Source organism: Ambystoma mexicanum, chromosome 7q (assembly GCF_040938575.1).
Source record: "Ambystoma mexicanum isolate Mex_15411 chromosome 7q, UKY_AmexF1_1, whole genome shotgun sequence".
NCBI lineage: Eukaryota > Metazoa > Chordata > Amphibia > Caudata > Ambystomatidae > Ambystoma > Ambystoma mexicanum.
In genome coordinates, this window is record NC_090941.1 from 915171719 (window position 1) to 915190108 (window position 18390).

At 48.4% G+C, this 18390-nt stretch overlaps 1 protein-coding gene across 1 annotated transcript in view; it reads right to left on the reverse strand.

Annotated features, from left to right (window-relative positions):
• PCF11 (PCF11 cleavage and polyadenylation factor subunit) overlaps window positions 1-18390 on the reverse strand; it is a 498315-nt gene that overhangs the window by 276522 nt on the left and 203403 nt on the right. The gene's annotated exons all lie outside the window — the stretch shown is intronic.

The following is an 18390-nucleotide window of genomic DNA, read 5'->3' on the forward strand; positions in this document are numbered from 1 at the left end:
TATAGGGAAAAAACCCTCGCAGGCTGAACATCTGCTGAAGCCCACTGAAGTCGACATGCGCCAGGGAGGAGCGTGGCGCCAGAGGACCAAGTACATGTTTGACACAAAGACAAAATGATTGAGGAAAATATCCAGAGGAAGAGCGCATGGTATTACATGGCCTAAGCCAAACCCAGGAGCGCTGGTGAAATCGGCCGTTCCCGTCGACGTGGAAAAGGGGACGGAGGAGTGGCGCTGGTAGGCGTAGTCAGGGAAGCGCATGCTCTCAGGGCCTCGCCTCTAAATTTAAAGGGGAAGAAGGTTTTTTCTGGTGAAAGAGGATCAGTCTCCTGTCCCTAGCGAGGGACGCCCATACAGTATGGAGGAAAGGGGACCGAACATAAGAGTAAGGGGTCTGAACAACCGGTAGGGCCTGCAACGGGGGCGGGACCGGCACGGGAACGAGCAGCGCTGGAGGAACAGGATGAGTACCCAGAGGAAGGGGCCAGGGAGGTGCCACCTGCGGGATGACCTTCACTATATCCTTCAGGAGCCCCTTCATCTGAGGGCAATGCATGAGGAGGAAGTGCTTGAAGCGGTCCTCGCTAGCCACTGGGTCTCTAGGGGCCAGGACCTCCGAGGCGCTGGGCCTTAGCTCCTGGTCAAAGTGCTGAGGTGCCTGAGGCGTGTAGCCGCAAGGCTGCGATGGGTAGTGTTAGGCAGAAACCTGTGCAGTTCCCTTGGGGAACACTGCAAAAGATTTAAGACTACAGGTAGAGCAGTAAACCCCTTTGGTAGCAGTCTGTACCACCCAGATTTACCTGGTAGCTGTGGCTAAGCAGTCAGACTTCTCTCAAGAAGAGTTAGGCAGTATGCAAAGTATACACAATATGTACCAAAACACAATAGTACAAGCAAACACTGACCAGAGCTTGGTTTCAAAAGTATATAGATATTTATTTAAAATACACATAAGTTAAAAACACTTTAGCAAAATATAGTAAAAACTCTTCAAACACAGTTATAATGAGAGCAGTTCCAACCCTTTTCTCCTATCTAGACAACTCTAAGTTAATACCACATAATTAAAACAGAGGTGAGCGCTTAACGTTAGATGACACTCTAGTAGGTTCAAGAAAGGGGTAAAAAGAAACAGGAATGGGTTAAACACGCCACCCTAAGGTCCAGAACCTTTGCAATAGACTCACAGAAGCACAAAGTCACAGGTGAGCAAAAGTCACTAGGCAGGGCCCACTCTTAGAGTAGCCGGAGCGAAAATGTGCCCAAGATCACACTGCTATTAGGGATTCAAAGTCTTGCAGAGAGTTAGAAAGAGTGTAGAGTGGCTTAGAAAGTTTAGCCAGGGTGTCCCAGGCACTCCCAGGTTCGAAAGCCGGGGGCTAAATCTACCCCGTACAGTCGGTAGCAAGGGAAGCCAGGCGGAACACGGTACCTTAAGCGAAAAGGGTCCTCCAGCGGTGGCAGTTGTTCCAGGCAGTGGCAGCAAGGCTCGACGTCGGTCAGGGAAGAAGAAGTTCTCGCTGAAGAGTAGAAGAAGAGGGTCGTTGCACTGCCCGGGAAGAAACCAGCCGCGGAGTCCTCCGGTTAAAGGGTTGTACCGACTTTCGTGGTTTGGGGTAAAAGTGGTGGGGTTCCGGTTGCCGGGGTGCTTGGCACTGGCAAGGCGGCCACGAGATACCTCGAGAAGCGGAAAGAAGGCGAAAACTGGTTGTCCCCACCAGTCAAGGGAAGGAGCCACTCCGTTAAGAGTTCTCCTCGGTCGTCGGGAAAAGTGGTGAGACGGTTCAGCAGGGCTCCACCGGGTGGTGTCGTCGAAGCAGGTCGGCTCAGCTCTTCCCTCGTCGGATTCTTGGTCCTGTGGCGACTTCTGAAGTTCCAGTCCCCAAAGCCCTGCTTTTATGCAGCAAACCCCCATTCACCCAGCCTAGCTGTCACTCAAACATGCTAAGTGGTGAGCCGGGCGGTTCACCACTTGGGCCAATCAGGACGGAGTGCGACTTGAGTTACCAAGGTAACTCAGTCCAGGGTGCCTAAATCCCCCTCCACCCCTCCTAAGTACCCCAGACAGAGTGGCACCACTTTGGAGGGCTTCTGTGGAGAAGCCCGCCAAAAGTGGAACAAAGGGCTCCACTTTGGGTCAGAGTTACAGAGGCGAACACCAACGCCATTTTAGAATCAAGTTTTGGCAAAAAGTCCCAACCGGAGTTATAAAAATAAATATATAAACCGGTGGTATGTTTAAGGCTACCGTAAATAAATAATTAAATGTGTTAGCCTAAAACAATGGGAAATCCCATAGGAAAATATTCGCGGTCGAATATAAAACGTAGTTTCCACTGCCACCAGCCAAAACTCGATCAGGGGGGACGGAGACGTGCCCCCTCGACTAACAGACCCTGGGGCAATCGAATTGCCCCAGCCAGTACGTCCACAATATGATGGTTTGTACTGGTTCTGTTCAGGATTCAAGACTAGCAAAGTCTTTGGTGACTTTACATGCCCTGGGAGACAGTAGTCAGTCCCAGGGTATGGAGTCTATGTTGGGGAGTCCCTAGGACACCCCTGGGTCACGGCACAGAGGGTGCTGTGTAACCCACATCACAAAAATACATGAGGCCCTATGGAGTAAAAGACCCCATAGCCCATTCAACACAAGGTTTGTCCAAGATAACACAGTTCAACATGTCCAGGAGTGAGGGTAAAAGAGTCTCACTCTTGGCAGGAGAAAAAATTAAACCCCAGAAATCCAGCAAAGCTGCTGGGGGACTCACTAGGTAGGGAAATTCAGCCTAAACAGAGAATTCTCCCTAACAGGTAGACGCATCCATGAGGAGACAGAAGCCTGTAGCGTACAAACTGCTGTTGCTTCCAGAGGGAAGGGAACTGGGATCGTCTCGCAAAGCCCAGAGTCGGAACAAGGATGGCCAGCAGCCTGGCGGGCTCCACCACATGCTCCTCTGCCATTTTGAAGCCTTTCTCAACGCCCTGGGCGGGCGCAAAGGCCCTGAGCCACAAAAGGCCTCAGATATGGGAGGATACACATTGGGTCTTCAACACGCAGAAGAGGGATGAGTCAACCTCAGATCACTGGTAGGCAGTCCGCTGAGCAAGCTCCAGTAGGGTGGATGCCCTCAGCACCTGTGCCAGCAGCCGTGCTGAATGGTGTAGAGGACAGACCCTTGGAGGTGGCACTCAAAGATTCCTTACCCCCTGGGGTTAAAGAGGTTGAACCGGATTGCCCTTCCGAAGACAGGCCGGTAGGGCACCTGAGCCGAGGGGCTCAGCTTGGGAACAGGTAGCCAGGACTGCCTCAGGTCTGCCCCGAAGCGCCAGAAATGACCCCAGGCCCCTTGGCTTGGGAGCCGGCAGCCTTAGAGGCCTTGGGCGTGCCAGAACCTGAATCCAACCCTGATCCATGGGAACCCGAAAGAATGAGTCACCGCGCTGTGGAGCCATGCTGAACAGAGGGCCTTTCTTGTCTTGACGAGAGGACCTGGAGACCGAGTCCTTAAGGTGGGGCGGAGAAATGTGGAAGATCTCACTCCACCGCAACAACCAATTCTTCAATGCCCTGTGACCGAGAGCACTGCAAGCCGAACATGCGTCCCAGCAGTGGTCTGGCCCCAAACACTCAAGACAGAGTGCATAGGGTACTGTGGCTGGGAACGAGCGGTTGCATGAAACACCTCATGAATTCTCCTGCGATTGACATGCTGTGGGAGGCAAGGCACAGAGGGGAAGTTGAAGAAGATTGAAAAAAACTGAACGGGGAGCAACAGGAAAGATAAAATTAGTCTCAGCGCTGGCTGCCGGGTCTGAAACCGTTGTGCGGAAAAAGGGACTGCAGTGAGGCGCTGGAGGGAGGGTTCCTAAGCATGAGGCCGCGCCTCAGCGTGCTATACTAAGTTTAAAAGGGAAGCTCCATTTCTTTCACTACTAAAGGTTAAGCTATCGTCCCCATGTTGGGACATGCCCACAAGGATGGAGGAAAGGGGACTGGACTTGTGTAACCAAACGTACCCTCTCTCTAAGAGGTTTGCCTGCCTCAACAGAACTAGCTAATGAAACTGTCAGATTTTCCAAAGTAAAGCTTGCAGTTCTGTGTCCAAAACAACTCTATTCTTCACAAGCTAAATTAAGTATAATGTGCAAAGGGAGAATGTCTCTTGACTGCCGACCTGCAGCCCGGTCTCGTCAGCCAAACACAAAAGTTCCAATAGGTGTACAAATAAAATCAAGCAAAAGTTTCAAAAGACTCAAAGGGCTTGTCTCCCTTTCCCCAGAGTCTTTCAGACATATGAAAACAAGTACAAGTTCCGCAAAGACCCACTTTCTTCAGGGTGCTTCCATTGTCTGCGCCTTTACTAATCTACCTTGTATGGAGGGGATCCCTGCCCCTTCCTTAGTACCCCTTGTTTGGTTCACACTCCTGCCAAGGAGGGTACTCGCTCTTCTCATTCACCCACAGCGTCAGTTTACTCTCCTGCCAAGGTCTGTGTGGGTCCCTTAAATATGTAAGCTTTGAATTTATGATTCGAGTTATTTCTATCTCTTGTGGGCCCCCAGAATCCCCTTCACTTGGTTACTCTTCACTTTTCCTCTGACCGCAACCTTTGCTCACTCTCCAGCCAAGGTCTGTGAAACTTTCTTGCACCCACAAAGCTTCTGTTCCCTCCGTTAGGGAGATTCATCATGTTTATGCTTAATCCCCTCTCCTACCTAGTAAGACCCCAGCACTTTCTGCTGGACTTCTGGACCTTTTTCTTTCCATACTGAATGAGGGTAGCCTTTTTCATTCTCATTTCTTCTTATTTGCTCGGACTTTAGGAACTCCGTTCTCTGCATTTTACCTTTACTATGGAGTCTACTTTCCACCACATCTCTTTAAAGGCACCGGTTTAACTTTTGCAGCACACAGGTCCTTATGGGCAGTGTTGATGGGAACCCTTTGGTTCTCCTTTGAGATTCTCTCTTTATCCTTACAAACTACAGTTTCTAAGGAGAGGGATACTTTGTATTGTAGGTGGTGCGCTAAGGGGACACCTAGTATCCCCCTTCTCTCTGCGCCTGTGATTCTTTTAGTCACATAGACAACCCTACAGTTATGGCTAGTGGCAGTGGACGTTTTCTACCAACTATTGTGCTATTTTTTTAACCACAGACTGTAATCACAGTCTTGATTGTGCACGATGAAGTCATCTATGTGCCAACATGGTGACTTCCTTCTTTTTTCACCATTTCCATCATGGTTGTTCTAGGTTAGCCTTTCTACCATTTCTGAGAGGGGGAGGTCTGTGTGTGTTTAACTTTGGCAGGAACACTTGGGTCTCCCTGCCTAGGCTCATGAGTGCCTGGGCAGGCAGAAAGTGGGGAAGGAGTTTAACACTTCCCTGCCCTTAGTCTGTATGAGTTCCTGAATGGAACCAGTTCCCACTAGGGGCCCGACTGTCCCGATTGGACAGCCACCTCCGCCCCTTTCTGTAAATTGCTGAGTTTGCAAAGGATGTGTGGTGAAACTGAATAAAAGGTGAGTTTCCTAAGGTGAAAGGTAAGTCGACCACTGGAAACTGAAGTAACCGAAGCTGAAGATGACCAGAGACGCCCGCAGACCTTTATCACCATGAAGCGACCAGCGCTGTCCTGACTGTGTTTTCTACTCGACAGAGGATCGAGTAAGAGGATTCCTTCCCTTTGGCTGGTGAGACCAACCAGCCCTGAGATGAACTACAAACTGAGCCATCTCCCAAGGTGCTGTGCCTTTCCAGAGCTGTAGACCACGAATACCAGGAGACCTCCGACATATTTGCAGGGCAATGTATTTGGGAGGCCGAATCCATCTTTGTATGTGAGCTCCAAGTGAACCTCCAGAGACACGGTTTGACTCCTCAGAGTCCCCTCACCAAAGCACAGGAGGCCAGAATTGAATACCGTCCTTGTTGGTGCTGCAGAAAAGGGCACCAAAATCGCAGACTGAACAGGGAGACCGAAGAAATCAGTGCCATGGGTCCTCGAGACTGCTGCTGAGACATCCCATTCAGAGTCCTTCCTTTTGTCACCAGAGGAATCGGAAGACCGGGTCCGTCACTGCTGTGCAGAGGAGAATCCAGCCACAAGAATTTCTTCTAACCCAACGTACTTTGGGGTATAACTTACCTTGAAGCAAGAAGTCGCTCCAGAGTGACTGGAGTGCATGAAGAGATGCTCAGGGTGTCCACTCTTCCTCTGACTGAAGTTGCAGACTTGTGTCCCTTTAGGGAGTCCTTTTGCAGGGTACCTCCAGTTGTGCTGAATTCACAAGTAGCTTTTCCACGAAAAAAAATATCCTGAGGAACCTCTGCTGTTCTACTGCTTCTTAAGACTTTCAATCCACTCCGACACTGACTTCTTCGTGTAGTTGGTGATTGGACTTGAAAAGCGTTCGTTTTTCAGAAAAGCGTCTCTAGAACATTAAGCTCTGATGCTGTGATTAACCAACCTTCTTTCATCCTAAAAGACTTTGCCCTCCCCTATGTGATTTTGCTAACTAATTACAATTACTATATATCTGTCTTAACACGACTGCCCGGTATTACTAATAATACAGTAGAACTGTCATTGGTGTCAAACTAACAATTGTACCGCAAGCAACTACCATTGAAGAAACGGCCTTTGAAAACTAAAGAATTCCTGTGTGAGTTGGTTAAGTGAACTATGTATCTACCTCCCTGAGTAAATATAATAACTGTGTATATTTTAATATAACATTTTAGGTGTAAGTGTTTCTTTGGACTATTGTATTTACTGGGTTCAGTGTACTTACCTACAGCTCATATCTTCCTCCAATGATAAGCCGGACTGCTCTGCCACTCTACCAAGGTTTCTTGAGTAGTAAAGAATTATACAAAGTTGGGGGCCTGTAAGCCAAGGGATAGTTTTGTGAAGTCTTACCTCAAGTGGACTTTAGGAAAACTCCCCCATCACCCTTTTATTGTGCATTGGGGTTCATGTCCCCAGTAGGGGTCCCACACACCTTTCACTTGCATGTTATCACAGTTCTGTTTCTTTATAGCCAGCCCACTGTTGGGCATGGTGGACAGATGTACAGAAGACCTGGCTAGTATTGTGACGGGGACAACTGTGGGAGCTGTGGCCAAACCAGTTGATGGTAGCAAGGCGAGTGGTCTAGGCTAAGTCTCGAACTGGTGAGTTTGTAAGGTGCCCCCAATGAGCACAGTGAAACAATCAAGAAAAAAACAGACTAACAGGTACCAAAATACTTCTTTACTTATGGCCTAAGCACACAGTGAAAAATGACTAACATAATATCACACAACACTTATAATAGATACAGATACACAATCGCTGAATTGAGGCAAAATACATATGAAACCCCTGTAAAGGAAGGTACAGATTAGTATAAGCACTACAGGTCCACAGAGTTACAATCCTACCTTCAGAAGTCCATGGGGCCTTGTACCCAAAAGTTCAGCAAAGTTCGATACAGTTTTTTGAAACTGGATAACCTGAAGGTAGGGTCTCAGGGATCCAATGAACAGCTTGAAGTGTTAGGGTACAAGTTAATGTAACTAACAAACGGGTCGCCAACCTTTGGAGTGCTTGTGTAAACAAGCAATGGAAAAACCAAAATACTACAAAAGTTATACAACTTACTAAAACTTAAGAGGGAATTGGGGATTCAGGTAAGTAACCCTATAACACACAGTCAGCATCAACCCACAGGGGTTGCAGGTTCAATCGTGCGAAATTTAGAAACTGACCACCTGGCATCTGGTATGTGTGCCCAATCTGAATTTCAGTAGGCGGCCCCCTTTGAACATGTCCTCCAGTGTGCCCAGTCTGTCCCTTTTGCATCTGCTGGAGCCCAAGTCATTCAAGACCATCTCTCAGTCGGTGAAAGCCCTGCATTTCTGGGCTATACCCCTCTGCCAGCTTCAATCTGAAGCGTGTCCTTCTCCATACCCATTGCACCACTGTTGTGATGCCCACTGTATAGGGCTCCCCCCTTTCACCCAAAATTGTCTCCATCTCGGTGTGGTGTTGCCGGGGTGGGCCTAGAAGGAGCCTATCCGACCCTCCCATCTGGGCATTCCACTTACCTGCATGTTGTAGCTGGGAGGCCATAAAATAAAATTTGAAGTCAGGTAGAAAGATTCAGGGATTTTAAGAAGCAATTGGACATTTGCAGTTTTGAAGGGATCTGGGAAGATGCTGAAGGTGAGGGAGTCATTAAGGATTGACCTTGCCAGTTTTCATGCCCGGGTGGAGGTAAAGATTTCTTTGAGAGGCGGGACAAGGTTTGAGAGGGGGGGGTTGGTTAGTCGGCTGTCTGATAGTAGTTTGACTAACTCTTCGCTCGAGATAGGGTTGAAAGAGCAGAATGGAGGTTTCTCAGAGGCAAAAGAGTGGATTCTTGTAGAGCAGCTGTCGGGTGGGAAGACAGGTTGGAGAGTTTGGTGCAGAGGGTGGCCGTCATGTCTAGGGCCGTTTTCTGGAAATGCTCAGCGAGGGAGTTTCAAAGTGTTTGTGAGGAGGTAGTCAGGGCTGCGGTTTAGGAATTCTGTGATGATCCTGTGAAACTTTTTGCTGCTACTATAGCAGCCCAGGATCCTTTTGTTACAATAGGCTTTTTGGATCTCTGATCTGCAATTTTGATGGTATGTTCTACAGGCTCGCCATTTGCACTTGGAGTGATTATGAGGTTTGAGAGTCTTCATGGGAGGGATGAAACATTTGGTGGTAGGTCCTTTGCAGGAGGTAGCGGTCTTGTATGGGTTAGGTGAAGGAGTGGGTCATTAAACAAGGAGTCGAAGAGCTCTATGGGTAAATGTCTATGTGGCCAGGAGTGAGGGTAGGTTGCGTAGCAGCACTTGGGCCAGGTCTGGTAGTCCCTGGACATTGGTTCCAACACTTTAACTGAGATGTGGGGCTAGAGGAGGCCAGTCTGTGTTAGGGAAGATTGAATGCAGTCCCCTGAGGGTGCACTACAACAACCATGACCTCCTGGCAATAGCAACCCAACCTTTGGTATAGGTCTGTACTACTCAGGTTGGTAGTGTGGACGAGAAGCCAGGCTTATCTCAAGAGGGGTCAATGTGAGCTGTAGGGGAATTGCACAGAGATTCACAGTGACAAGTATCCAAGCAAACGCTTTTACCAGTCAGTTAATGTGAGGCTTCTTCAGAAGGGAGCACTGTAAAACACCACACAAATATACTTCAAAACTATACACTCTTAAGTTCAGAATCAGTAAATACCCGTTTTGGATGGCATACAGCAGAGTGCTACACCAACAGGCGACTTCAATTGCTAGAGTGCTGTTAACATTAATGTATTACTGTTGGCATGCAGAATTAGTTCAGAGCAAGTCAAAAGGGAAAGATTATTGGAGCAAACAAGATAACACAAAAATTCCTTAGACAGGCAAATACTTTCGGATACCCCCAATAAGAGTCAATCAGTTAAAACAGACTACGCCAAAGTCAATAGGCAGCAGTCTATATGAGCTGAAGCACTTCCTTGAAGGTAAGTAGAAAGGTCTTTGCACAATGTTTCAGAAGTCTTTGAGGAAAAAGAGGAATCAATGTAAGGGCCACAAGCTGTTAGGCGTGTGAGTTGTAGAACTTGCCTCTTGCTGTAGAGTTCTCAGACTTTGAACAGCACCTTTAAAAAAGAAGAAAAAAAAATGCAGCAGACTCCTCCGGTTCCTGTGCAGCTCTGAAGATCTCACTGTTCGTGGGCCTCAATCATGGGGACAAGAGTGAGGACATTGGGGGACTCCTGCACTGCACTGGTACGGTCAAGACTTGCAACCGGCAAACATCACTTTCAGTGGCTGTTCAGTGTTTCAGCTCCTTGTGTCAACTGCTAATAGCAACAGCGCGGCTCCTGGCCGTCGAGATGGACTTTCCTTGCTTCTTGGATCCTGCATTCTGTTGAGGGGGCTCAGGCTCGGTCAGTCCTGCTTACTGGGAGTCCGGAGGCTCTTCCTGGAGCTCTAGGCCAACTTAAAAGCACCGCAAACAAACTGGTGTTCCTCTCCCTGGCTCTACGGTTTCCAGCAGCAACTCTGTGGAAATTCAACCAGCTCAGAGAAGGTTGTCCAGTTGGCTTTCTTTTTAGAGTTGATTGGTCCCACCAACTCAAGGGGAGAAGTCGTCCTTGCAGGGGCTTCTCCGTCGATGCGAACTGGGCGTTTCAGCACAGTAGCAGGGTTTTACCGGGCAAACCAACGGTCCAGCAGTTGCAGCAGGAGTCCTCTTAAAGTTCTTAATCGGTTCCTTCGTCCAGTGGCCAACTCTGCCTTCCAAGCCAAAAGACTCGCCTTTTATACAGTGCTCTCCCTTTCATTCCAGCCAAGCTGTCAGTCAACCAGCAGGGTTGAGACCAAGCACACAGAGTTTCAGGCACCTCCCTCACATCCTGCCTATCCCAGACACCCTGGAGCCTAAGGCGGGCTGCGCTCATGAATCCTGCCAAAGACAAAACGAACAAAGGGACCAAACCTGGTTTGGCGCGCAGAGTAAATCTCAAGAAGGACCTTTCCACAAAGAAATGGTGAAAAAAGAAGACTGGGGCCATGTTGACAAAAATGGCACCCTTGGGTGCTTTACTGCAGCTACGAACGGAGCACGTGGTAAATGCACAACGGTATTAAAAACGAAACCACTGCCACCAGCCATTCGCTGAGGAAAGGGTAACACAAAAATGAAGTTATACAAAAGGGAATACGAGGTAAACACCCCCACAGCACCCTATTGTAAGAGTTTGTGCTGGGTCTAGAAAGTTACAAATGTAAATAAAGTGAATTTCACTTTACTGCTCTGGTAAAGTAGTTTATCCTAAAGATATTTAAACCTTGGGGACATCTAAGAGACTTGCCTGTGTCACTGCACTAAAGGTGATGTGTGCCACAATGTAAAAGATGATGGTTATGGAGTTTGTCAGACTCCACAACCAAAAGAAACCCAGAGTTCAGAAATCACATTAAAAAACATGGGAGAGTGGGCAACAGGGTCTCACTCTCCAGGTAAAAAAAAAAAAATTAAGCCCTAAAAATCCAGCAAAGTTGCTGGGGGTCTCTAAGGTAGAGGGAATTGGCACATCTCTGAGAATTCTCCTTAACAGTTGAGATATAAAAGAGTATATGGGTTTGTTAGGGAGAATTCTCAAAAATATGGTAATTCCCTTCACCTTAGAAACCCCCAGCAACTTTGATGGATTTTGAGGATTTCTTTACCTGGGGAGAGTGACCCTTTTTCCCCACCCTCATGTATTTTTATATGTTTTTTACCCTTGTGTTTCCTTTGGTTATGTAGTCTAACCAACTCCATAGGCATAATCTTTTTCATTTGTGTCACACAGCACCCTCAGTGCAGTGACACAGGAAAGCCTTTGAGGCTTTCCCAATGTTTAACTACCTTCTCTGGGATAAACGACCGTTTCCCCGAGTAAGTAAAGTGAAATTGACTTTACTAGTCTTCGAAATTTCTAGACCCAGCACACCCCATCTTACAATAGAGTGCTGGAGGGGTTACTTAGTATTCCCTGTGTCTAGTTACTCATGTAGCATTCAAATGCTACCCTTACCTCTCAGAATGGCTGGTGGCAGTGGAATTACAACGAACAACCATGATTTTTCCTGACCGAACTGTTTGCAGCTCCGGTAACGTTAAATCGTGGGTGCCATGTTTTTCAAGATGGCGTCCGAGCCTCCTTTGTTAAAACAGGTCCCGGTCTTTTTTCGCCATTTCTTTGTGGAAAGGTCCTTCTAGAGTTTCTCTGCGTGCCAAACCAGGTTTGGTCTCTGTTCATTCGCTTTTGGCGGGCTTCAGGATTGAAACCCGTCTGGCTCCAGAGTGTCTGGGGTAGGCAGGAAGTGTGGGAGGTGCCCATAACTCCCTGTGCTTAGTCTCCTAGGAGGCCCCAATGCACTCAGATTGGCCCGCTGACTGTCCGGCAAGGACAGCCACCCTGCTGGGTGAGTGACAGCAAGTCTGGAAAGAATGGAAGAGAACTGAATAAAAGGAGTCTTTTGGCTTGGAAGGTAGAGTCGACCACTGGACAAAGGAACCAAAGAAGAGCTTGAAGAGGACGCCTGCTGCAACTCCTGGACCGTTGGTTTGCCCGGTGAAGCCCTGCTGCAGTGCCTACTTGCCAAGTTCTAATCGACAGAAGCCCAGCTTGTGTGCGTTACTTTTAAGCTGCCTAAAATGTTTGGAAGATCCTCCGACTCCACATCGTCAGACCGACCGAGCCTGCCATCCCCCCCCCCCTCAGCAGAGTGTGGGACCTCAGAATTATGGACAGTTCACCTTGACAGACAGGACCAGCGTTGTTGCCAGTGCGGTAGCTGAAATGCAAAACAGCCACTGAAATCAAAGTTTGCCAGTTGCGAGCTTTTGACCAGTGCAGTGGCCGAGTCCCCCGATGTCCTCCCTCTTGTCCCCACGACTGAGGCCCAGGAACAGCGAGCTCTGCAGGAACTGCCAGGAACAGAAGTCATCAGCTGCCTCTTTCTTCATTGTAAAATACTGTAAAGCAAGACTGAGAGAACTTGCCTCTCGCGGTGAAAGTGCTCGAAACTTTTGCAACTTGTAGGCCTAATCAGCTTGTGACCCCACATATGATTATTCTTTTTACAAACTACTTCTGAGAACTTGTGCAGACACTTTTCCGTTTACTTACCAGAACCACTTTATCCTATCCAAGACTTTAGCCTGGCCTATTGAATTGACTCTTCTGGTGAACTCAGATCTGTCTAAGAATAATTGTAGTCTTATGTTCTAATAACCATTGCCTTTCACTCCTCTTGAAATGTTTTCTGAATGCCAACAGTAAGATATTAATGTCCCCAGCACTCTTGTTACTAAAGTCACCTGTGGGTGTAGGTTGCGTCTGTGGGCCATCCCAAAAGGGTCTTCTCCGATTCAGAAACTTTAGTGTACACAGTATTGAAGTATACTTGTTGTTTTACTATACGATTGCCTCCTTCAAATCAATGTTTTATAACTGACTGATAAATAAATTAATAAGTATTTATCCAGGAAACTGGAGTGCAAGTTTATTTGAACACCTGTGATTGTAGACCTCTAACATTACTGCTCATATTCCCCTCTTGAGATAAGCCTGGTTGCTCAACACGCTACCAAAACTGTAGTACAGACTTACACCAAAGGTTGGTTTGCTTACACCTGTAGTCAGTTGTGTGTAGTGTTGCCAGAGGGTACTGCATACAAACTTGCCTTACAGGGTTTTACTTACCATGTGTTAGCTGTGTGCCATCCAAAAATAAGTCACAAGAGTTACTGCTCATCTCTGTGTTTCACTGATCTCAAAAGCACCTGTAATTGAATATTACATACTTGTGTTTTACTTACCTAGTGTAACTTATCACAAAAGTAGTTGTATGTTTTTACTGCACCTAGAATAAGTGTTCCACTATTCACCAAAAGTATACTGTTCAGTTGACCGAATACGTGATTTGTACTAAGAATCAGTGTATAACTACCCTTGCATTACTGAATGCAATTGTGAAAGTAACCATTGGTTTTTACTTCCCAAGAATAGGTGTGACCTATACTGAATGTGTATTAAAAGGGTTTGACTTCCCTAGAACTACTGTTAGGCATTTCCAAATAAGGTTTATACTGGTCTGTGTACCTTCAAGTATAGGGTTGTGTTTTTATATTGCGATTTCATATAATGTATTAGTGCTTACTTACCCCTAGATTAATCTGGACCTAAATAAATCCTGTATTTTGACAATACAAAGTGTTTCTTTGGATCATTTGTATTACAATTTCATTTGTACTGATTCTACAGCCCTCTCCCCCTCCTAAGATAAGCCTGGCTGCTCTGTCTGTGCTACCATGTACTCAGGTGGTACAGCCTTATACTAAGAGTGGAGTCTTGTACTGTCACAGTTGAATGGTTTTACTAAGCCCATAGTTGGACTTCAGAAGAACTGTCCCAACACTGGCTAACTAACTTGTCCTATGAAGATCTTCATCAGAAGTGGAACGGTCCATTTAACTTTGGCTGTGCCAGTTTCCCATAGGTCCATCTTGTTAATCTTACTTGGTTCGACATGCTGGGGCCTCCATAGGTTTTAATTGTGAACACTTTCATTGCTAGGAAAACACACTGCCTATATCCCTCTGGGAGAGTACTTGTTATTAACAGTTCAGATTCTGGGATAAACTGTTTCCCAGAGCAGTAAAGTGAAATTGACTTTATGATACGATATATGATGATTATTTATATCGCGCTCGTACACAAGTGTTTCAGAGCGTGGCAAGGGAGGGGAACGGGGGAGAACAAAACGATCTTACTAGGCCCATTGACAATGTCAACACGCAAGTGCATGGGAAAGGGAAAGGGGAAAAGTGCATGGAAGGGGGAGAGTGGAAAGTGCAGAACAGAGAAGAACATATAAATAATAATAAATAAAATAGATACTAGAAGCAATAAACAGTGGTAGTGCAGTCAGAAAGTGCTGTGTTTAAGGCAGCAGACTGGGCACGTCTGATCAGTGCAGAAAAAAAGAAAATGGGGTGTGGGGAACTGTATGGGTACAGGTACAGTCCACCAGTGCAAGGGGTGGCCAGGAGGCAGTGCATGAGGGGGGCAGGGTGAACAGGTATCTGGGCCCAGGGGACAGAGGGTGGCCAGGTGCACAGCGCCAATAGAGCAGTTCAGCAGGGGAGCGGGACAGCGAAAGCGGAAGCAAAGAGGAAGGTCTTGAGGAGCTTCTGGAACTGGAGATGGTTCTCCTCAAGTTAGAGTGGCAGGGAGGCTGTTCCAGAGGGAGGCCCCAGCCGAAGAGAGATCTACCCCCAGCTCGTTTCTTTGAAAAACGACTGACCCTGAAGGAGTTAGATGGTGCGATTTCACCGAGGCTGTGCATAGTATTGAATGGCGATAAATATAGCTGCAGGGATGTTCCTTGATACAGCACTATGTCCCTTAGCCCCCGGACGTTCCATGTCATAAGACTGATTAATTATACTAAAACCTGCAGGATAACTGCGTATGCCCAGCGGCATGGAATTAAAATATCCCTCCTCCAAGAAACACATGACATGGGGCGCTTAGCAACATATCGAGCTCCGGCCTGGGTCCCGAATAGGTACTACACGAAATACTCAACCCAGGCTAGGGGTGTCCTCACCTTGGTGCACAAATCAGTCCAATTTTCATTGAGCACCAACCATTTAGACCCGAGGGCAGATATGCGATTCTTCATTGCTTTCTTGAAAATATGGAATGCCTCCTTGTGAACACATACGCCCCGAACTTTGAGTCTCCAGATTTTTTTCGATGAAGTCATCACCATACTCCTGAGATACATTGGAGTCCCAATCCTATGTGGGGAGGGGGGGGGGGACATGAACCAAATTCTGAACAACGAGCTGGACAGATCCGGCACCTCCCGCAGAGCCACTTCACGCGCGGCCAACCGTCTCCATACACACGCTGCCACACTGGGCCTCATCGATGTGTGAAGGGCCCTTCATCCACTCCTCAGGGACTATTCCTTCTACTCATCAGTGCACGATAGCCCATCGAGAATCGACCTCTTTCTCATATCAAGCGAGATGGTGGGTAGGACCATAGACACAGCTACTACCGCGCACACTTTCGGATCATTCCCCAGTAACGATGCAGATTGAGCTGGGGCAGGGCCGTCCTCCCAGCTCCGTTTGGCGCTTCAAGTCTGAGGCACTGAGGGATATTGTTTTCAAAGCTGATATTCTGGCCGACATTAACACCTTCTTTGAATGCAATATAAGACATGATGCATCTGATGGGGTTCGGTGGGAGGCGTTCAAGGTCTTCATTAGAGGGATGTGCATCTCCAGGGAGGCCAGGGTCCTCAAAGACATTAAAAATAGCCTGCAGCGCTCTGAGACAAAGCTCAAAGAACTCGAGAGAGACTACATCACTGCCCCCGCCCCGCCCATACTGGCACAGAGAAGGTCAGAACTGGAGTCCTTCGAGGCCCACTCACATAGGGAGGTACAATATTATGCCCGCCGCATGGCTGCGCGAAATACTGGCACAGAGAAGGTCGGAACTGGAGTCCTTCGAGGTCCACTCCCATAGGGAGGTACAATATTATAAACCGCATGGCTGCGCGAAAGTACGGCGAGGGCGAGAGGCCGGGGAGAACCCTGTCCAGGCTGGTCCACGCGGAGGGTGAGCGGGGGGACGGACGGACCCGAGTACCCGCATAGACTATCAGGGACGCTGGGGGCACCCAACATTGGTCTGACCAACATCCTCGAGACATTCACCGATTTCTACACAACTCTGTATGCCCCCCCCCGGCAGGAACACAGCACACCGGATACAGTCCTCCTTCTGGATCAAATCCCCATGACCCTCATCTCCTGTGCCACCAGGGATCAGCTGGATGCCCCGATCACCCTTGATGAAATCACAGCTGCCAATTCGGGCCTCCCGAGGGGTTCTATCTGGAACACGTTGCTATCCTAGCACCCAGGCTCCTCGAAGTCTGGAATGAGTCGCTCAGGCTGGCCTCCTTGCCCAAGTCCATGCGCGAAGGCCTCATAACCGCCCTCCCCAAGCCGGGAAAACCACTGGACGAATGCGGGTCTTATAGACCCCTATCTCTAATTAACACAGACACGAAAATCTTCGCCAAAATCATTGCAAATAGATTCCTTCCCATAATTACCCACTTGGTCCAACCTGACCAGAGCGGCTTTGTTCCAGGCCGGTCGACGGCCTTCAATATTCGCTGGCTGTTCAATGTCATGTCCAGAATAGATCCCGATGCCAAGGCAGTAGTGGTTACCCTCGATGCCCAGAAGGCATTCGACATGGTGTCTTGGCAATACATGTGGGCTGTGCTGCATAAAATGGGTATTGGCCCCTGCATGATCTCATACATCAAACTCCTGTACACAAACCCGGTGGCTAGGGTCCTGGTCAATTCCCAGGCCTCGCCTCTCTTCACACTCCACAGGGGCACGCGCCAGGGCTGCCCATTCACCCCAATACCGTCCACGCTTGTTATTGAGCCCATGGCCAATAACGTTAGAAACAAGCACTCCCGGAAGGGTATACGTCAGCGTGATACCGGAGATAATCTCGCTATACGCCGATGACGTACTCCTTTACATAAAAGAGACCCATCCACCCATCGACTCGATTATTCGCGACATTACCAGAATAGGCACATTCTCTGGCTTTGCCATAAACTACACTAAGTCTAAAATATTCCCGCTCACTGTGGCAACCCCCCAACCATCATGCAAATTCCCCCTGCACTGGTCGCCAGGTGGAATCATATAACTCAGGGTCCACACATCCCTTTCTAGACCTTCGCTACTTGCTGACAACTACACAGCCATCGTGCGGCAGGTGGAAAACCGTATGCTGAGATGGCGCAACCTCCCCCTTTCCCTATCGGGCAGGCTGTCCCTAATCAAAATGATAATTGTCCCTAAGCTTCTATACACCTTCACAAATGTCCCGAACTGGCCGGGGAAGCAATTTCTGTGGCACTCCGGCGCAGTTCGTAAAAAGTGGCAACACATGGCTCTCCCATATGAGAAAGGGGGCTTCACGGCCCCTGACCTCACTCGATACTGGATAGCTGCACAAGCACAACATGCTACACACTGGTATACATTCTCTGATCCCCCCCCCCCCACACACATGAAACTTGAGAAGCTAGCTAGTGAAGAGGTCAACACCCTGTCCCTTATCCTTCATCATGCATACCGTGCCAACGCTCCAGCGGACCCTGTGGCCGCCACGACCATGGCGTGGAGACGGTTATAGCAGTCCCATTCCGACTCCCGCCTATATTACAAGTGGCTGCCCATATGGCAGTTCGCGGTTCTCAGCCCCACTCACGACAAACTACTTATGCGACACTGGCATGGCCTCAGCTATCGTGTGCTGTCGCCCCTATATCCGAAGGGAAATTCACCACCCTGCAGACATGGCATCCTGGTCACTCTGGCTCGGCGCTGGAACTACTACAATATTTTAGATTGAGGGTGGCGATCCGCGCCTTGTGGCCGTCCCTCCCCAATGAACCCCTAGACTCTCCTGAAATCCACTTTATGACCAACTCAGCTTGGGTTAAAGGCATAACATCCTCCCTATACAAAATGCTACTTGAAAAGCTAGGTGACACTCCTCACCCAACAGGGGAGGCATGGAATAACGAACTGCGCCTGACCATCAACGATGCCATGTGGGGTAGGATGTGCATGCACAATCGCAAGGTCTCCCTAAACGCCAGATTTTGGTGCATACAATACCAGCTCCTGAACCGCCTATGCTATACTCTGCATAGGGTGGGGAGATTTGCACATAGCCAGGCCCATACTTGCCCGAGATGTAAATCCACAG